At 33.5% G+C, this 14863-nt stretch overlaps 1 protein-coding gene across 1 annotated transcript in view; it reads left to right on the top strand.

Moving 5' to 3' along the window:
* Positions 1–14863, top strand: part of LOC141454118 (uncharacterized) — a 164822-nt gene that overhangs the window by 126262 nt on the left and 23697 nt on the right. The gene's annotated exons all lie outside the window — the stretch shown is intronic.

Raw genomic sequence — 14863 nt, 5'->3', positions numbered from 1 at the left:
ATATGCGCGATTACACTAAAACATAAAAATCACTCTTCAATATTTTATTTTAAAAAAAAAAAAAATTCAAGGGGCAAAATATGACTAAGTTTCGGGACGCCTGGCTGGGGGCCTTTCTCAGTGATTGTCGACCTCCTCGGCGGGACATTTTCTTCTCTTTACCAAATAACTGTCTACTGCGAGCAGTGAACTGTCCTGCTGCAGATATTGCTGCTGAAGAAATGTCGCATTGGTTTTGAAATATAAAAGGAAAACAATAGTTGCATAAAAAAAATGAAAAAAATAGTTATAAAATAGCCTACCATTAATAAAATTTTAATTCATAATATGTTACTAATGTTATTCCAGTATCTAGACTTATTCAATTCCAGTCGGTTGCTTATTTACCCCATTTCTACGTATATTATATTATTTATAGTATATTATTTAATAATATTGAATGTAGTATATTAGTGTAGTATATTATTTATAGTAAAATTTCCAAGAGTAGAGAATAATCTTTAAATATTGTGATAGAGAAAACTAGTAAATTTTCTTGAGATTATTAAGTACACTGATTTTTCAGCAGTTTGAGGTAATCACGATCAGAAAAAAGCTATGGTAAATTTCTTTAATGGGCAAAAAATTAAATAACTATATTTTTAATATAATCTCTTAATCGTATTAACGGAAGTTTTCCCATCGTAATTAATACGTTCATGTTGAATAAGATCAATATATTGAATATTATTATAGATTTTTGAATAAAAAAATAATAATAATGAAAATGCATGAGTACCAAACAGGGTACGGTTAGGGTACCAGCCATATTCTCAACGTTTCTCTAATTTTTTTTAATGAGAAAATAAGTCATGTACAGTTGTCTGATTGGATAAAACATATTAAAGTAATCCCACTAAAACAGAAGTATCCTGCTTAAAATAAAAGAGAGATCAGGGAAAAAAGATTTTTGCTTTTTGTCAGCAGTTTTCATAATGTTTTCCTCAACTGCTGATAAAAATGATTCAGTGTAAACTTTTTTTTTTTTGACATTCATTGGCTGGGAGTTTGTTAGACTTGCTCCTGGCTTTTTACTTCAACTATCTCCATGATTGGCTTCTTCCTCCCTTCAGTCCGGCTCCATTTCCGCTTTGCCACATTGTCTAATTGCTTTGCTTCTTTAATTTACGTGGAACGATTCCAAGATCAGTCGTCATATTAAAATACCTCTTGTTCCTTTTTTATAATCATTTTCCATCTATACCCCACTGCGGTTTCAATACCTAACGCGTTAATAGACATAATTAATTATCGTAGAAGCAATATCAATATAATTCTCAGATGATGTTGACAGAACTTACGCGAAAATATATCTGCGAATAACGTGAGACTCCTAAGTCTGTGCATCCATTGTAAGGCTCAAATGAATATCTAACGTTATAATTTTCAAGACTTCCTCTCAATTCTGGCAAATCTTCTCCAAATTTCCTGCTAACTTGAAATTACGTGTAACATAGCTCAGAATTGTAGGTTATTTCATCATTATATAGTTGCTAAAACCAACAATAGACTAGAAATCATTCATAAAGAGAGAAGCTAAGTACCCCTTCTCCCAGGGACAGTTTAAAAAAATAATTAACAGCAAAGGTGTGAAACTAAACTGATTCTGTGATATTAATTTAAACCAAGTTTCCAAAAAAAAAAAAAAGGCGGTGGGTTTTTTAGCGAGGAAGCTCTAGAAGACTGAAGAGAAAAAATAAATCTTTTGGAAAACCTCATTTTCAGGTCCGGGGTGTTATTATTAATGATTCTCTTTGACATGAAGAAAGAAACCAAAAACCCCCCCAAAAAAAGGATTTGTAATTTTAAAATGTATTTTTAGTTTAAATATTTTCTACCATAACTTATGACTCACAGTACAAATATTTGTCAATCGTAAGGCATGCATTAGCGATAAGGAACTAATTATATCAAAAGAATTTCTTTACTGATTTTAATTGCCATATAATGGCGTCAAATCCAATAGATCGTGATTGTGCAGAAATGCAAAACGTTTTTATTACAATATTTCATTTACACAAACTAAATAAATCCCAAAATGGATAGATTAATCTGGTTTACAGGTAGAGACTGTTTTCGATGATGATGTATTGATAAGATTGGCGCCTTGGCGATAACGTCTTATTTATGGAATGTCTTAATTAGTGACTTCCTTCTCGCATATGATTGTAGATTATTTATATTAATTTGTGTTCTTATCGTTCCGGAATTGTTTGATAAAGTTGATTGCTCTACAGAAGAAGTTGTATTCTTATTTCTTAATAAGTACACAAATCATTAGTCAGTTCTCGACATATTTAATTTGTTTTATGGTATGATAATAAAGCAGATTAAAGTTAGTCGGGGTCTAACGTCCTACTGTTAAGATGTCGGGTTTGGGGCTTCAATTTCCTACTTACATTTTTCCCATTAAAATAAAAGCATCCCGAACTGTGAACTGCCATTTACTATTTCTCAGTGTAAAGTACTTTTAAAGGATTTCTTCGTTGCCCTTCATCGCAAAGTGCGTTTGCGTAGCAGGACAACTTAATTACGCATACTTCAGGAGTGAAGCTAAGGGTTGTCTTTCTCCAGTCAGCAAACTTGAGGGCCGGCTAAGCAATATGTTAGTCTGTGGCAGCTAAGTTTTTACTGTACAATAATTTTTTCCCTCATTGGACCTTGTCTTTTTATTGCTGAGTTTTCTTCCGTCTGTAAGCCAAAGTTTTCTCTTTTCATTTTATTATGGAAATACACTGAGTTTTGATAGTTTTTCCATATTTTATCTTTATTGAATTTCTTTCTCAGAGATAATATCAGGTAGTTACAGGTACGTATTAATCTTATCTCTTGAAAGATTTTTCAGCAGTAATCGAGCCAAGTATTTTTAATCTTTTATTGACTGAGCGATCTTTTTATGGCCCGTTCTGTTTAGACCCCTTAACAGATCTATGACAAGAGGTACTTCACTAAGAGTTTAACATTCCTAATAATACTTCATTTATTTAACGTTAGAATCTATTAAAAACTTGATCACAAACTTCCTGAACGTAAACTGCTTGAATCTGCTTGTTCTGCAATTACAAAGAAAATATGGACCTCCTAGCATATTTCGTTTAAACTGATTGTCATGTCGAAAACTTTCCTGCATAGGATGAGGAGATTTTGGCAGATGATAAAGTAATTAGTTTGAAAATTGTATTAGATTTTAGTGATCTTAAAATATTTATATTAGCGAGGAATTGATCCAGAACAAAAAACAACAACTCCGTCTTTTTCCCTGCCAACATTTCGACAAATTTATTGTCTTCTTCAGGGCGTGGCTATGCGGGTTGGTTGAACTACAGAAACTAACTAAAAACCTGTCGAAACGTTGGCAAAAAGATGGAGTTGTGGTTTTTTGTTCTGGTCCGAATCCTCACCATTTGAATCCTTAATATAGTAATTAGTTTATTACCTTGATGTCAGCTTCATTTAGTGTCCTTCATTTGTGGCTAAAACTTTAAAAGTTTCAATATGATGTACGGTTCTGAGTCTTGCATATTATATTAACCTGTGGTTAAATATGTACTCGTAATTAGAATTCCAAGTTTGATGTTCAGTTTTATTTATAGTGTTAATGAAAAAAATATTTTTCGTTTATTTCAAAGTATTTAAAATTGATTAATTATTAAAAAAAGAGTATTAAAAAATAAATATAGCAATTCCCGAGAGGAAAATGTTTTCTTAAGGTAATTAAGAGAAAATTAACTGGAATGGAAAATCCATATTTCATTTAGAATCATTTTCTCATTGGGCTGTATTTACTTTCTCGCAAAATTATTTATATTTTAATTAATTTTCCTCAACTGTTTTGCCACGAAGGTAAATACAATTATATTAATAAGCTTTTTGTGAAAAATGATATGTGTTCACGAATTATAAATGGAAATTCTTAAAAAGAAGCAGGAAGCTTCATGGTGGCTGCTGAGTTATGATGGAAATCATTTTATTTAAAACGTCCATTAGACAGCGAAGAGTTGCTTTATCTCATGACAGATTATTTCCAAAGAAGTTATTCGTCATACCTGCATGTATAACACAGAAACACATCAAATAAAACAAACATTTACCTAACTAAATCATATCAGTCGTTAGTCATCACTCTGCCGCCATTACTTTATTATCATCGAAAAAGATTGGGTGTAATTTGCAAAGGACCAATATTTTCTTCAACGAATCAAGATCTAGGGAAAGCCTTAGACCTGAATGTTTGGTTTAGGCCAACTAACTTGTTCCATTTCCAAACGACAGTTATAAACGATGATGTATATTATAATGAAAATAAAAATGACTAGGTTAAAAAAAAATAAATTATTAAAAAAAGATTGTAAAAATTGATTTCATCTTGTTCTAGCTGGAACGAGCTACATTCCGCCAGCCTCGGGTGTAGTCCAGCAACTTCCGAGGGAAGCGATCTCTCCGCACTTCTTTCTACGTGCACTGCTTTTTGAAATCACTTTTCTATTCCCAAAAAAACGAGATCACTTTGAGTTCCCTTCTATTCAGGAGTGAGCCATGTACTCCGCCGGTAAAAAGCCTTCTATTTGCATTATGCGAAAGACTTTATTGTCTGGGATTTGATAAGGTAGCTTATAGAATTTTTGCTCAAATGACATTGGGTCCATCTCAAAGATTATTGTTCTCTTTCCCTCTGCGATAGCTTTATCTAAGCTATCTTGATCGTTTTGTTATATCTGGCAATTCATCGCCTTGAAATCCGGCCGTTAAGGAAAGCTTCTTAACAATTTTTGGGTTACAGAGATTGGCTTCCAAGTTCCTCGATCCGTGTCTAGAAGGACTAGAAATGTATTCAACGTTTCTTGGTCGTTTCTAATCGAGCCACGCATTAAGTAAAATCTCTGCAGCTTTTTTTTTTTTTTTTTTTACAGATTACAGTTTTGTTACAATGGAAAGTGACTTAATACATAGTTGATCACGCTAGAAATAAATTCGCTGTAATGCGCTATGAAGTGTCACTTAAATTAGTAGTAGTTAGTTGATTTGACTTGAAAGTTTGGCACCTGGGGAGGCATTATGGGTCTTCTGTTAGTCCCTGTTCCAAGTATCAAATTTGTACTCCCGATTTCTATTTATGAAATGGGGAATTGGTGTTCTAACATCCTTAGTTGAGTGCCAGGCTCCAGATAATTTCTCTTTTTGCAGGTAATACTGCCACCAGAGGTCCATACAAAAAGAAAGATCTAAAAGCAACCAGATGAGATTAAGGAATATAACTACACAGTGTTAAACTGTATCACATCCTGAAAGGGCATTAGAGGAATTTTTATTCTTAACTCCTCCAGAATGAATGATTTTTTTAAAACGTTTAAGGTTTAAACTAAAAAGCAAACAATCTGAACTGTAATAAGTGGTAAAACTAAAAAAAACTAAGAACAAAATGCTTTAGTAAAATGCTTTATTTTGCATATTTATGTGAAATACCGGTAATTGAATAAACGAAAATGTGCGTTTGGTAGAACTGTAGTTCTAAAATGGAAGTTTAGATGTGAAATGGCGTGAACTCCGTCGGCCAAAAATAAATGATTCTTATAAAATTGATTTGTGCCAAAAATGAGTTTAAATGAGCATTTCCTGTGTAAACTCGAGTTAATTGGATATGATCTCACAACTTTCACTAACGGCTGTAAAAGAAAGTAAAATTTCTAAATATATCGCAACTTCAGTGAGCACACGTTAGCGAGCAAAACTGAATTCTCTTATTATTCCATAGACAATTTGATACAGCATCGTTTTAAAACTTGTCGAAGTTTCTTTGAAAATCCATTTGGGGTTGCGTTTCATCAGTCGTATAATTAACATTGAAATGGATCTGCACGATTACACATTGTAATCCAGATTACAGTAGCTAGAGGGTAAAGTGGTTGCCAATCAGTTTAACCCTTACCAGAATACCAGATTATTTTGAAAAATATGATACCTCAAGAGATGTTTTGTACATAAATGCCCGAGAATTATTGAAGGCTTCTGTGGCTTTTCTGAAAACTTTGTACATAAATTGTATTCACATAGATAAATAACTTTTTCTTTTATCATTTTTGCTTTGTATGAATTCCATGTTATATACGATAAACCCTTTATAACGTTGATAACAATAAATTTTGACCAAAATATGAAAATTAGAACCTTAAGTAACAGAAAATCGTGTGACTGGTCTCTTGAGATGTATTTTGGGTTTACATTTACTCAATTTTCACCATGTTAACTACAGCCTTGTGTCTATTTTGCCCTTTGGGAAATAAATTTTTCAGCCAATTCCATGTATTTTATGTTATATTAAAAAACTTTTTGGGTTTAAAAAATGTTCTTCTAAAATACAATATTCAGGAGATTCAATTAACAATTCAAAGACTTATATTACTGCTAGAATTTACTTACTAATAGTGCTACTCACCACAAACAAATGTATCGTCCAAAAATTTGAATCAGTTGCTTCATAATTAGAGCTAAGTCAATCTACACCAGCATCCCCACTAAAACCAGTATTTCTGGTTTGAAATGGATCTGATCAAGAAAAGAGGATGGGGGATTGCTAACTTGAAAAAAAGAAATAATTTCAGAATTACCAAGTTCTGTTCTCAGTTCGTTGGCTATGGGCTACTTTCGGACGAAATGAAACGGGCTGATTTTCAGTAGAAGCATCTGCATCTTATTGGCCAGGCAGCTCGATTAGAGTCCCCCTTTTGGAAGTGGTGAAATGACCAGTTAGCTCCTGGGATGTAGCAGATGGTAGACCTAACTCTTTACCATATCTGGGCTTAAAAGGAACTGAACTATCGTACGGTCAAAAATCTGAACTTTATAAAAAAAAGGGACTTATTATACCTAAAAACATGGATTACTATGTTAATATGGTACGGTATTATCCAGAATTCCAAAACTCCTTACTGTTCTGTCAACCAAAATCACCCTGTCGATGCTAACCATTATCTTCAGCCTAAAGTTTCTGTTATGTTTCTAATGATTAATCTGTTCGTTTAATTGAAGTGACTAGAGGAGGAATTGATTGGCTGAATTTAAGTAATTATTGCCTTAAAGATTACACTTATAAGCAAGGAGTTGTACGCGTTACGACTGATGCTTCGGTGCATCGCTTTAAAAAGGCATTTTCCGGAGAGCCCTCAAATTTTGATTAGATTACTACAATACATGAATTTAATAAATATTAAATAAATTAAATTTTGTGTTGCCCTCCAGCAATTATTGATTACATTATTTAACTGAGCCTGAGACAATAAATATGTAATTTTACCCGCTCTAATTTATATAACGAATGAAATTTCATTAAATTATTGTAATTAATGCTAATGAAGATTTTCTTTCAGAAATTTGGTCGTTAGTATGAAATTAACTTTAACTTATTCATTAACTTCCTGTGTTTTTTTGTGTAAAAGGAAGTGTTTTATTGATTCAAAGTTATTGAAATTCAAGGAAACCTTGATTAACGGAAACAAATCAATCTAATTGCAGTTTTGAATTTTCTCAAAACTTTTTTTATCTAAAACGTAAAGTAAAAGTAAAACGATTTACTTTAATCGAATGGAGTACTTTAGTTTATTATAAAATCCCTACAGGATTTACAAACAAAAAGAAGTAAGTAAATAACTAGAACGGTGTGAACAAACAGTAGGGATTTTTCTTTCTTCGACTTTACTTTCATCGTAAATTTAAATATTTTTACTCTTTTTTCCTCTTAAAAGAAAATATTGGAGCTTGTTAATACCATGTTTTTAGCTCTCTGTAAGGAAAATTTGGTCTGTTTCTCATCCAAATAATTAGAAAAACCTTATTAAAAGAGAATTTATTTTCCACATGCTCCAATGGTAATGAGTCTACATATTGCTTTTTATAATTGATTATTGATCAGGTTTGTGCCCTAGACAGATTCTTAATTAGAGAAAATAATTAAATTTAAAGGTAACAATTAAAAACACATACACAGTCGAAAAAAAAAAGGAGGCTAACTACAAACTAGTATGTCTGTGATTACAACAAAGCTTTTTTTCTCTTTAACAACTTTTTGTTAATGTTCATATTGAATTGCAATTGTCTTTTCAACGAATTTATAGAAGTTTCCATTAAAATTAGATGAAGTGTTGATGTGAAGAAGTGGGCCAATTTCTATCTGCCAGTTGAACTGTCCTAATTAAGGACTTTCTCTCCCTGTGAGTGGGTAGGAACCCAGTAGAGGTAGTCGAATGTTTGTTGAAACTCATTATCATAAGGGCATGACCTCTGACTGGTTCAGCGTGTAACCTCTTCCAGGTATGGCTGTTTGATGACCTGACCTTAGCAATATATTTATGTGAGAGAGAATATGAGAATAATTAATCTCGTAAAGTTCAAGTTTTATTATTTGATTTGGTTTTATTGCGTTTTGCATTAAAGTGATTTTTTTTATGAGTTTTTCAGTTTTAATTTAGGTCTCTCCGTAGGTGGGCTGCATTTTATTGGTACACTCTTCTTCCATTCGACAGTATCTCTGTTTAATAATAGTTATAATGTGCATTCACTTATGAAAATCGTATCATATTGCACATCGTAACGCGACTCATGGTGGTCGTTTCAGTGTTTTGGTCATGAGCCTCTCGCTACACGCCTTACTTTACTGCCGTTGATTTTTATAAGTGAACCATGGAATTTTATGGAATTTGATTGCATTCTATTGAAATTTTTTTTAAGAGCTTCAATAGAATCAAAGAGTTGATGGAAAAGGATTGCGGTGCATAGATGAAAGAGAGTCATTGGTCAGAAGTGTGTACATTGTATAGTTAGTTTTAGCTGGGGTGTAATAGAGCCGACATGTCACCGAACTGTGAGATAGCACTCTTACTTCCACCATATCCCTTCTTCTAACTACATTTAACAACTTCTTTATTCTATCTTCATTAGCTTACCAGAAATAAGATAAAAACCTTAAAAAATCTACCACTTTTATAGATAAAAAATACGCATTGAATCAAAATAGTTCATTTTAACACATAACTTTAATTTCAGAAATTTCCTATAACGAAAATTAAATATTACCTACCTTACATAATCGTTTAGGAATATATTTTGTATTCAATTTCGTTAATTACACAAGAGATCAGGACGGCGATAACCACGTGATTCATATTTTATTTATTTCTGCTTTAATAACCAATGGGTGTGGCTGGAAAATTGGATGTGGCGTATCTTATGCCATGCGGAAGTGGATGATCTAAAACTACCGGTCTGTAATTGTGAAAAGTGGAGTAGAGTTCTAACAACTTAAGAGATCTTATTTTTTTAAAAATTCTTTTAATATATAGTTGAGTGCAATCAATTTTCTAGCTTCTCTGATAAAATGAGTATCCTTATTAATCATTATTTAAATTAAGTGGAATGTAATTCCCAAGAGACAACACATTCCCTGTAATTATATCAGTTTACGCAAAAGTGTTGGGAATCCCGTAGGGGCGCTGTCATTAAACTAGATTATTTCCTTTGAATTCTGTTTTAGTTAAAAATGAAGGACACCTTTTATATGTTTATTTTTGTTGAAATTTACAACTGCAACAATTGTTGCAACGAGTAAATGTTACCACATTTACATGATATGATGATAATACGATAACCTAATATCAGGATTATTTGAGTGTAGAAGGCACCCAGTGGTGTCGTTCCATCTTCTCTTTAATCTCCTTGGAGGATTACCTGGTATTACAGAAGAAGATAGGTGTTCGATTAAAGGGTTAGAATGAGCTGTTTTAGAGGAATGCAATCAAGAATTTTGAGGTTATTATGGATAGTGAGGTTAAGATACATACAGTGGAGCGTTAAGAAGTTTTCGAAGTATTTTTTGGTTGTAATGACAGGATATGCAGAAGTTGGAACGTTTAGTCGATTCCCATACTTCCGTTTGGCCAAAGAGGTCGCAGTAAGAGAAGGTATAAGAGCCTTCTGTTTTGTAGATTGAGTTTCGATCGTTTGTCAAGTAGTCTGGCGTGAAGATTGTAGCGTTGGTTAGTTTCTTGTCTTTTCAGTCTAGTATGGGGATTCCATGTCAACCGTTTGCCTAGGTACAGTCCAAGGTAGCGTACTTTGTCCACAGTTGGTGTAGGAGTTTGGCTGATGAAGATGGGAGGTAGGATTTTAGGTCTAAGAGTAAATAATATATACTTTGATTTGGTAACGTTAGATTTTGATTCACCATTTGCTAAGCCACACCTGTAAGTTATTGATTTGCTAATTGAAGAGCCTTCAGTTGTTGTGTGACTGAAGTATGTTAGTCAAAGTTTTTCTTCTAGACTAGAACGGAAGAGTGTCCAGTCAGAGTATTAGTCCGTTAATCAGATGTATCTACACAGGATGCACATCTAGAACCAGTAAGACAGGATTCTGGTCAGACGAGAGATCGTTAATTGTATGTATTTACAGTTTACAGTATTATTTACATTAGAAAGTTAAAATCTAACATTTTGAACAATTCGTTACCAACTGTGGGTCAGTTGGAGCGCCATCTGGCATATTAATATACCATTTACCATATTAATGTGTCATACCATAGTTGCGGACATAAATGGTACCGACTGCACTGGATGCTTAGTGAAACTAACTGCCGTTATTGATTCTATGTGGAAACATTACATAAAGTTTGAAGTCCGAATGACGGTCTGGAACTTTTTATGGAAAGATCTATTTATATTTAAATTATATACCCGATATTATATTTAATAGTTAATAGTCATAGCTAGCAAAGGAGTGCTAAATCACAGCATAGGAGGTAACTACCTAATTTATTAATAAAGTTTTAAACGATTGGAAAAAAATTGTTTAAAATGCTATTTATTTTATTTAAAATAATTTAATAACCCATAGCGATTCGAAATGCGAAAGAAGAAATATATTAATCCAGGTTAGATCAAAGTCTTGACATCCTTTTAACTTATAAAGAATGAAGAACTCATTCGTAAACGATTATATAAGATTTGTACTTGGTTAGACAATGAAGCCAAATCTGCCTTCAAACTAGAAGATCTAGTCGGTTTCTTTTTGGTGTGTCCTAAGTTGGTACATAGGAATTGGTATGTTTGGTTTAGTACCACACTTTACTCCGTACTGGTCCATACTGGTCTTAACTTATCTGATAGATGGTTGGTTAGTTTGTGGGTCAAGACAAGATTCAATCTGCAGAGAAGGATGTAATTTGAAATATCAATCCTAGGAACAGGATGATAGTGTACCCAGTAGAGGTTAGGTTGGAGACCTGACATACCGACTTGGTTATCCCCACAAGGAGTCAGGAGGCAACAAAAAAAAGAAAGAAATTGAGTCTAGGAGAGAATATTTTTGGGAGGACAGGTGTACTGCTGCTGCTGTTGTAATCTTGAGAGAAAGATTGCTTGAAGTGAGGTTGGCAATGATGATTCTGATGGATTGTTGGGATTTAGAAGTTGACAGTGATTGGCGAAGAAATATTGCTTGACACGTGGAGGGGCGGCTCTGTGAGGAACTGTTATCACACGTCATTATCCTTTCTCTTTCTCTCTTTTTATGGCTGTTCCTTATATTAGGTGGGCTTTATAACGAGAATCATTCTGCCCCATTTTGAGATTATATTGTTTACAAACATGAAGATAAGCCCACCATTATTAAGGATGGTAATGAACGAATTATGTACATAAGATCTCTTGTGTTTTTTTCTCCCCCTCTACTTGAAAATGGTGATACTTTTACAGAATTGGCGTTTAATGAGGTAGTTACACGCTGTTTTTGCCGTTTAATGGTTGCCATTATTTTATTATCACGTGGCTGTTAAACTTTGAATGAGGCAGTTTTATTTTGAAAACGTTACGTTTCATTGTTAAACGGTTCTCATATTTTTTTTTTGCTTATTATATTTAGCTATTATTATTTTTTACTACCTCACTGTTCATGGCTCGTTGCAGTATAAGGAGCTCTAATCACCGTTTTTAATGTTGAACTAACATTGGGGTGTGTTGGGAGTGTTGCAGTATGTTGGACCTCAGATTTTCTCTTAGACCTGGCCCCTTCATCTCATCTTAATCTTGAATTACCTTCTCTTTCAGTTGTTCAGAACAGAAATTGAAAACAATGGTATTCATGGATATGGTTCTCCAAACCACTTGTTAGCGCTTTCTTGTAGCCTGAGTCTGTACTTCAGACTCCCACTTTAGTTTCCATTACAATTACCTTGCCACCATTTTTGCATTCACAAGAAAAAGAAGCTAACAACTATTTCTATTTTACATATTTTTTTTCTTCTTATTGCCTGAGACGATTTTAAGCGGCAAGTATGAGACCCTGAATGTTTCATTTTCAGATTCATCTTGTGAGACTGTAAGATTATTCTTTCTAAAAAAGTTATCGTTGATGAAGTATTTAACGTAGAAGAGAAAGGATAGTTGGTAATTTAGTATTGAGTTTCAAACTATTAATGACACAGATATAAATTTCGTCTTCAGGTTTAAGGAAGAGATGATTAAGAGCCGATGAAATCATCTTGCAATCCTGGGGTTTACGAATTCCGTCAATGTATATGCTCACTCATCTATCTTTAGCTAAAGGTGTAGTTCAGGGATTTCTACGGATCTATTTTCCCATCATACTTTGATGATTCTATGGTCGATTAAATGTGGTTGATTTAAGCAAGCTTTATTCTTAGGATCGGAGAACCCCTGAGTATTGTTTGTTGCCCAGAATTCAATTGTTAATGAGGGAAGTCTAACTTGAATTGCTTAAAGTCTAGGAAAACTTTATGTTGGTTTGTGCGTGAATTCCAAACTTGACACCCAAAAGTTCTTCTTTTATAAGATAGGAGCCTTACTCATTGTCAAAATGAAAGAAACATCATTCTTATAAAATATGTGATAAGTTTTTCACAGTGAATCCAGTCTCTCATAAGAAAGTTTTAATTTTTTTCGAAATATGATATAACTATACCTACCTCAGTTCTTGGAAAAAGTAATTGAATGATGTTAGAATTGATATTCCTGACGTTCTCTTATTATTATCTTCTAGCTTTATAAACGGAATGGCGAGAAATGATTTCCCCTTACTTCTTTAGAGAGTATCAAACTTAGGTAAGCCTTATATTCATCCTGAGGCAACATTATCTTGAAAGCTATGCCACATTGCAGCTTATTAAAGACAAACCCACATCCATTATTAAAAATTAAACAATATTTTCTCTATTTTCTAAAAGTTTAACTCATTTCTTGTAGATGTTGTTTCAACCTGGTAAATTGAAATTAGAGCAACCCCTTATTTTCCCCACATAGAACCGTACAGTGAAGTAGTTGGTACATTAATTTTTCTGACTTGGGGACCTGAGAAAACGTGTTTTTCTGGTGACAAACTAATTTATAATATTATATTTTTGATTAAAATACTTCCTAGTAAGAGAAAATAACAATTACCCTGGTTAAAATGATGTTATATTTTAATTTTTAAGTAATGGACATAACTGCCGCAGAACATTATACTTCATCAACTCCATCATACGTAGATCAGCCGTTATGCTCTAAACTTTTATACTTCATGAGATTAAATGACTAATCTCAATCATTAAATGCTACCCTACACCTGGACTGTTTTCATAACATTCACCCGCTCCATCTAAACATTGCACTTGTTATTTCGTGACATAAATTCTAGTTGTTCGTAATTCAATACAAAATAGTGAAAAAATTTGCTGAGGGGTTAGCGAATACTGGATTCCAACGTGGAGTTCCCGGGGTTCAAATCCAGCTGCTGGCCCCTTAGATTTTCTCTTTCTGGAATCTTCTCACATTCCGGTGATGGAGAGTATTGTTTGTAACGAGAGAAAACTGTCCAGAGGCCGGGAGTGCATTGAAAAAAAGCTCCAGGCGGACGTCAGATCTTGACGCGCTTTAAATAATTAAAAAAATATAAATAAATATAAAGTTAAAGGAATATTTTATGAGAAGGTCGTAAAGGAATACTGGGTAAATCCATTCAACGTCGTCAAGAAATGAACGGAGATTCCGGTAATATATTTTGCACACAAATAAACGTTTGAAGATCTCTTTATTTGTCGGCATGTTTGTCTGAAAGTATGTATCTACCAAATCCTGAAGTCGGAAAATCAGTGAATGGTCAGAGTGGATATTTGATATATTTTTTTGCAGAATTCTAGTTAGTTTTCTTTTTATTATTACTATTCTCTATTCTATTTCGCCTCTCTATTTATCAGTAACTATTTTCTAGCTGTAATACGAATGCTCATTAAAATATTATCCTATTTGATTTACTTATATTCTAGAATTAAGTAATTAGAGAAAGAGTTAATTTGGAGACACTTAAAGAAGTGGCATATTTTTCTGGCATTAGGAGAGGAAAAGAAGCAAAATAGGACATAAAAGGAGTAGAGTCCCTTTATAGTGTCTGATACCATAGGGGGAGGTACATCAAGTACGATGTGGATTTGTTTGTATTGGACTTCAGATAGCGTTTTACTCTTTTGTAAGGATGGCCTTGAGAGAGAATATGGTTCTCTCCTCAAGCTACTTCTCCTCTCTCTCTCTCTCTCTTTTGCTGGATGTGGATATTCGCCACAGTCTGAGCTGTTCTCTTAGAGGAATCTCCTTGTACATATAGTTCCATATCAGAAGGCTATGTGTCTTAGCTGTGGTTGTGCTATGCCCGGTTTGGTCGCCACTGGCAACACACCATTTTGTCTACAGAGGACCAATCTCCGTTTTGTTGTTTGTTGTCGTTAGATATACGTACCATGCGAGGGGAGACACTCCTAGAATATAAGATGAAGATGAGAGAGGTT

Source organism: Rhodnius prolixus, unplaced genomic scaffold (assembly GCF_049639745.1).
Source record: "Rhodnius prolixus isolate KJV_2025 unplaced genomic scaffold, Rpr scaffold_1, whole genome shotgun sequence".
NCBI lineage: Eukaryota > Metazoa > Arthropoda > Insecta > Hemiptera > Reduviidae > Rhodnius > Rhodnius prolixus.
This window is presented reverse-complemented; position numbering and strand designations above follow the sequence as displayed.